Source organism: Strigops habroptila, chromosome 3, assembly GCF_004027225.2.
Source record: "Strigops habroptila isolate Jane chromosome 3, bStrHab1.2.pri, whole genome shotgun sequence".
Classification (NCBI taxonomy): Eukaryota; Metazoa; Chordata; class Aves; order Psittaciformes; family Psittacidae; genus Strigops; species Strigops habroptila.
The window spans coordinates 7,152,097-7,158,996 of NC_044279.2; positions in this window are offsets into that span (position 1 = coordinate 7,152,097).

Sequence of the window (6,900 nt, forward strand, 5' to 3'; positions counted from 1 at the left end):
CCACTGTGGTCTGCAGAGCAGATGTCCATTGAAGGCCTCTGACCTTGAGCCTCTGTGATGGTAACATCCTTTCTTGATTCCATGTGTTCTCTCTGCCTTGGGATTCAAGGTTCTCCAACACTGTAGTTTCATGCAGAGTTTATGCTGGCATAAGCTAACACAGCTGCTGATAGAATCAGCCCTTCTATCTGAGAACCACAGAATGGGTTGTGTTGGAAGAGGCCTTTGAAGATTACCTAGTCCAAGCCCCCTGCCACAGGAAGGGACACCTTCAACTAGAGCGGGTTGCTCCAAGTCCCGTCCAACATGGCCTTGAACACTGCCAGGGATGGGGCAGCTGCAACTTCTGTAGACAAACTGTTTCGGTGCCTCATCACCCTCATAGTAAAGAATTTCTTCCTCATATCCAATCTAAAACCACCCTCTTTTAGTTTAAAACTGTTGCCCCTTGTCCTATCACTACAGGTCCTGGTAAAAAGTCCCTCTCCATCTTTTTTATACAACCCTCCCTTTAGCACTGGAAGCTGCTCTAAGGTCTTCCTGAAGCCTTTTCTTCTCCAGGCTGAACAATCCCAGCTCCCTCAGCCTTTCCTCATAGGAAAGATGTTCCAGCCTTCTGATATCACGACCCTCCTCTGTGCTGGTCCAACCAGTCCAAAAGCCATTTACAGTCTCCCACCAAAGCTGTGCGAGGATGTGGTGAGCCAGCACAACGGAAACTGATTTAGGCAAAAACTGATCCAGCTTAAAATCTCTGCTCTCATTCACTCTGATCTGGCTGTGTGCATGTCCCCACCTGCACTTTCAATGGCAGTGCTATCTTACACAGGCTTAAACACCACACTCCAAACTTCCCTGGAGGAGGTGCACTCCTGAGTATGCCAGGGTATTCCTGCAGTCACCACAGAGATAAGCCAAGGCTGCAACATGAGAAGATCCCCGAAGTGATCAGACAAAGACTGCAGTTTGAAATGTGCATGCAAGCCTCATTTCCACTCAGTAGCAGCCACAGCATCTCAAGAGCAGGATGAGGATATGGTCCCATGCCCTCTGGAGTACGGTTCATGGTTTCTAGAGCCAGAAGATGCCCTAGATCACACCATGAGGGTGTCTCATTGGGAAACTCTGTACTGTCACAACCTCCATAACATTGCTGTTATTGTTCCCTTAGTGGTTTGTAACACCTGACATGGTCTTTGCTGAATCCTATCAAAAATGCCAGTGCAGCTCAATTCATGATGAATTCAGTATTTCCCTCCTCCAGATTGTGTAAAAAGGGAACTAGTGCTGAGTGCACTTACACAACCCACCAGAAGTGATATTTCCCATACTTAGTAGGAAAGCAGCTTGTGGAGTCAAAGAGCCCTTCAACCAAAAATCATAGCAAGACATTTGAGATAAAAACAAAACAAGAGGCATGTAAAACTAAAAATATTAGATGGGGATTTTCAAAAGGATTAAGTAGTAAAATTCATGAAGAATCCACTTGCCTCCAGGCTTTATTGAGAGTTATGCCTTTTAAAATAGTGTTATGCTTCTACCCAAGTGTTTTTGTTTTGACCATCGCTTTGCAGTCAGGAAGCAATGTTTCCTTTATGTTATAATGCACGACGGGAGCCTGGCTCATCTCTGCCCATGGCCCATATGGTGCCACAGAGCTGCAGACTCTGTTCTCTTTTAACGACGAACACGGGTGCATTTGAGGATAAAGAAAACAGTATTATCTGCGAGAGATTTTTGCCATGGTGATTTCAGAATAGAGGCGTCCTCAGCCCCATTCTGGCTTAATTTCCTCTTGCAACTTTATAGAAGCACTGCAGATCTCCCCTACATGGAAACATTGAGGAGTCCCTTCTTCCAAGGGGACTATGCTTCACTGGACAGACCACTGCTCTCCCTTAGCAAGGTGGACTGTCATTGCTCATTGGCTATCCAAGACTTGCTATCTGACCTAGAATCCTCATGTTTCATTCTCCTCTCTCCATGGTTCTCCAATTCCTTCTCAATAATTCCCTAAAATAGTCCCACTTTTACTTCTGACCATCCTTGGGCAAAAGTAAACCTCCCTTCCCTGAACTCCTGGGTCACATTTGCTCGTTGATCTGCCTGTGTTTTCCCGGCATGGCTGTACTTGGCAGCAGTGACACATTCCAAGGGCTTCAGACATTTTCTCAGTCTGCTGCCTTCTTGGTCCAAATTTCACACTCAGAAAGAGCAAAAGAAAAGGGCAAAGATGCCAGGGTTTTTAAACAACTTGTGGTATTCTGGAGCTCCTGACCTGTTTGACCAACAAAGATCTGGAAAGAGAATTGGTGCCATCTGTTGGAAAGAGAAAACAAGGGCAGTCGTCAGTCTGGCTTTTAGCTTTTCTGCATATCCATTTGATTTTTTCCTTCCCCTTTATCATGAAGGGTGTAAGTACAGAAAGAGCAGCACCTGCTGGCATGGCAGCTCTTGAGTGAAATGTACTGCTTCCTCAGTGGACACCAGTGTACTTCGAGCAGTGAAGAAAGGAGAAGACAGCCTGAACAAGAATCCTACAGTACCAGCAGTAGCAGTTATTCTGCAGTCATAAGTGAGTTCATCTCTTCTGAACTGCCAGACACAGAATCACAAAACCACCAGACTTCTGGTTAATATTTTGCTCTTCTTCTCAGCAAAAAGTCTAAAGCATCTTACTGACAGGCACAAAAGCACTTTGTCATGGAATCATAGAATCCCAGACTGGTTTGGGTTGGAAGGGACCTTAAAGCTCATCCAGTTCCAACCCCTGCCACGGGCAGGGACACCTTCCACTAGAGCAGGTTGCTCCAAGCCCCTGTGTCCAACCTGGCCTTGAACACTGCCAGGAATGGGGCAGCCACAGCTTCTCTGGGCACCCTGTGCCAGCGCCTCAGCACCCTCACAGGGAAGAACTTCTTCCTAATGTCTAATCTAAATCATCAGGGCTCCCAACACAGGTACCTAGAGGTAATAATATGGAGTACTTTTCATGGCTGCTGCTCTTGCTAGACTGACAATAAGTGAGGCCATTTTTGCCAGTTTGACTCCAATCACTACATTTATTAGAAAATAAAAGATTACAGATGATATTTTTGACTGATGATGGAATGAATTTGTTTCAAGAAAGAAATCAGAGTTCCTGGTGAGGAATTCTAGCAACTCAGCACAATCAAACTGCAACTCTTTTTGAGGAAGGTAAAATCTGAAAAGGAAAACCATCACATTACAATCTCTCTGCATAGAAGCAAGCTCCAAATTAGATCATCTAAAAGCTGCACTAGAGCTTCTTCATGTCATTGCATATGTTAGATAATTGCAGATGTAAAATATCCATTCAGCTGTACATTGGAGGGAAAATGACACACCATATTAAACTGTGCAGTATAGGCCATAACCAATTAGTTAGATACATTCTTTGGCACTACCTTTGCTTCACATCATGCCCACAACAGGGTTATCAGGCTGAAAACATGATCTTGGGTCACTTTTTTTCTGCTATTTTATTTCTGTAATAAGTTGGTTTCCTGGACTTCACATTTGATAATTCTCCCTTTCAAGGTAACGACAGTATCAATACCAGTAGGTTCAATACTGGACTGATAATCAAAAATCCATGATGATCCCAGATTTAACATATCACACCATCTGTAAATGGCAGATAAGCATTCAGATTATACATTTACTTTCATGCTCTTTGTAGTTGTTTTACTGTAGATGACAATCTAAGACCTGACACTGCTTAATGTAAATTTTACCAGCTGGATCTGAGCCCTCTCCAGGCCATGGTAGCATTTAACTGCTGGAAGACAAGAATACATTTCATTATCTTCTCTCTAGGTTACGGTGACATTCATCACACAGTACTGCTGACTGCAGAAGTTGGATGCACTTCATAACATCCTCTCTCCCCCGCTTAAGCCTGCAAAGAACACATCTTTATGGTGTTTTCGAATTACATATCACCTGGAAATTAAGCTTAATCAGCAAATCTGAAGCCACAGCAAACACTCCAGCATCTATGTTGGCAAGAAGCCTGGGTATTAATTAAGGGTAGTAGACCTTCCTCGGACCTGTAGATACCTCTGTGGACAGAACAGTCTCTTTAGGAACCTGAGCTGCTCAGAGGAAGCAATCCGGACTGGTGTAGTGTATATGCATAGTGTCCTGAGAGAGAAGTCAGTCTTCGGACTATGTCTGTACAGTATCTACGGGATCCTGGCCAAAATCAGGAGTTTCCAGCAGCTACCACAGCAACAGGCAGAAACAAGAAAGCAACGCAGAGACTAGAAAGACAGGAAGAACAGGGCCAACATAAGAGAGTCAAAGGCAGCATGAGTTCCACATAATATAAGACAGATAGACAGATGGATAAAACATAAGCCCTATGTGTATATACATAGAGATATACACAAAGAGAGGTCCTTCATATCAAAGCTTTCTGAAGTTCAAGCCTTTGTCCCAGCTTTGTTTGATTCTCAGGGTTCAGCTGCTGGACAACTGCAAAAACAGGATCCAAGCTGTTAGCCCAGGGCGATGTGAAGATAATTCAGCACAACTCTCCATCATTTCAGACTAAGCTAAGCTGCAATATGTCACATTCACTAGGGAGTAAGGGTGTACACAAAGACTGTTTTCATGGCTCAGCTGCTGCAAGGGAATTTCTTAAGTAATTTGACTGAATCCGAGCCCTCAGACCTCAGTCTATTTTTGCAAACAAATGTTAGGGAGTGGCTTGGGGAAAGCTAGACACATTTATACCTCTTACCTCCAAATATTTACCATCTGTGCAGTACAGCATAGATAGATGAGCTACTCATAACTCAGCCCAGCAGCTCAAACCACTCACCAGGAGAGTTAGAACAGAAGTCTCCTTCCTTCACTGAGCCAACACACTCCACCCCTCCATGGACAAACCAGATTCATCACATGAGAGAAAAAAAAGGGATCTGAATAAATTAGGTGGGCCCAAACAATTGTTTTCTCTGTTGTATTCCCACAGGGCTCATGTGTAACAAGAGTTTTGTGTGGACACTTTAAAGTTCCTTAGACAGAAGCAATTTTTCCTTTTATGTAATTGTCTATTTTAGGTTTTGGTTATTTCTCTCCCTCTCCCAGCTACAAGGATTTCACTTTTTCTTTGGCTTTTAAAAAGCCAACTGTTTCATTACGATTAGAATCAGATACATCAGTTTTGGTTCCCTCCATTTCACAACTGCAAGCAAGGACTGTTGTTGCATTTGGACCTCTTCAAAGAATTGTGAGATACATAGAGTTTACTGGCAGTGAGGCAGGCATCAAAATGCTGAATTGCTCCCCCAGAACTTGGATATTTGCTGTCTAAATAAGATCTGTTCTCAAAAATTCATTCTGGGTACTTAAAGCAGATCTGGAATGACACTGGGAGCAAACAGCTACCAGAAGTGTAATAAAAGAGCAAATGTTTCTTTAAATTCCTCTGACAAGTAAAACAGTGTTGATCTTTGTTGCTATTCTTTTGCCTGTGCAGCACATGCAGTAAGGTCCTGCAGCTTGCAAGAACTGAGCTCAGAGCTCAAGTAAAAAGCCATGATGAGCTGCTAGTGTTTCTGTTCCTCGTTCTCACAGAAGCTCCCTTTATTGCCCTTCTAACTCCCATACACTCCTGACTAACACACTGGCCACAGATGCAGTGATGGGAGACGACAGTAATTCAGAGATCACACTCCCTCAAGCAAAGATCTCAGTGTACCTACAAGAGTCAGATTCCATTTGCTAGCAGTGTAAGCAGAAAGCACATGGATTATGGGCTCATCATGCATAAATATGTTATCAGACCTGTTGCCTACCACACAGGTGGTTTTATTTCTAAGGAGATTTGTAACCTGCACCTTCAGATTGGATGCTGAAGATCTTCAGCTGTGAAAGGATTGCTCCCTGCCAGCATCCACTGTGAATCTCTCTTCTCCCTGTGGCTGCAGTGCTTGGAGGGCAGCTGGGAACACCGGTCCTCAGAAAGGTACGATTCTATCAAATAGCAGACAGTTTGATATCACAGCATCTTCAAATGAAAAGGGTTTATCTTCAAGCCGTGCTGTTGTTTAATGAAAGATTGGTATTTTCTGCATGGGAAACTGACATTTTAGCTAAATGGCATTTTTTCCATTGAAAATAAAGGAATAAAAATATCATAGTTGGCCTTATTACCTAAGAACAGGTACTGTGAGGTACTTCCAGCCCAGCATCCTGTGGAGGACAGTCACCAAGCGCTGGGACTGTGCAGCATGAACTGCCCCAACTAACCCCATCCCTGGGAACCAGGCATTTAAAGACTTCCTGGGCCAGAGACCTCATTCAACCATGTTGCTTGATAGGCATTAATGGGTTACATCCCCAGAACGTGACTAACTCCATCCTAATGGATTTGATCCTGTGACAATAATCAGTAAAACATCATTATTGTTCAGCCTGGAGAAAGCTCTGGGGAGACCTGAGAGCAGCTTCCAGTGCCTAAAGGGGCTACAAGAAATCTGGAGAGGTTATGTAGTGGCAGGACAAGGGGAAATGGCTTTAAACTGACAGAGGGGAGATTGAGATGAGCTCTTAGGCAGAAGTTCTTCCCTGTGAGGGTGCTGAGGTGCTGGCACAGGGTGCCCAAAGAAGCTGTGGCTGCCCCATCCCTGGCAGTGTTCAAGGCCAGGTTGGACACAGGGGCTTGGAGCAACCTGCTCTAGTGGAAGGTGTCCCTGCCCGTGGCAGGGGTTGGAACTGGATGAGCTTTAAGGTCCCTTCCAACACAAACCACTCCATGACTATGCCCTGTGTGAAAAGGGCTCCCTTTCATTTGCCTCAAACCCTCCACCTGATCCCATCTTTAAGCCTTGTGCAATAAGAAGCCTTTCCCAATCATCCCTCTTGACA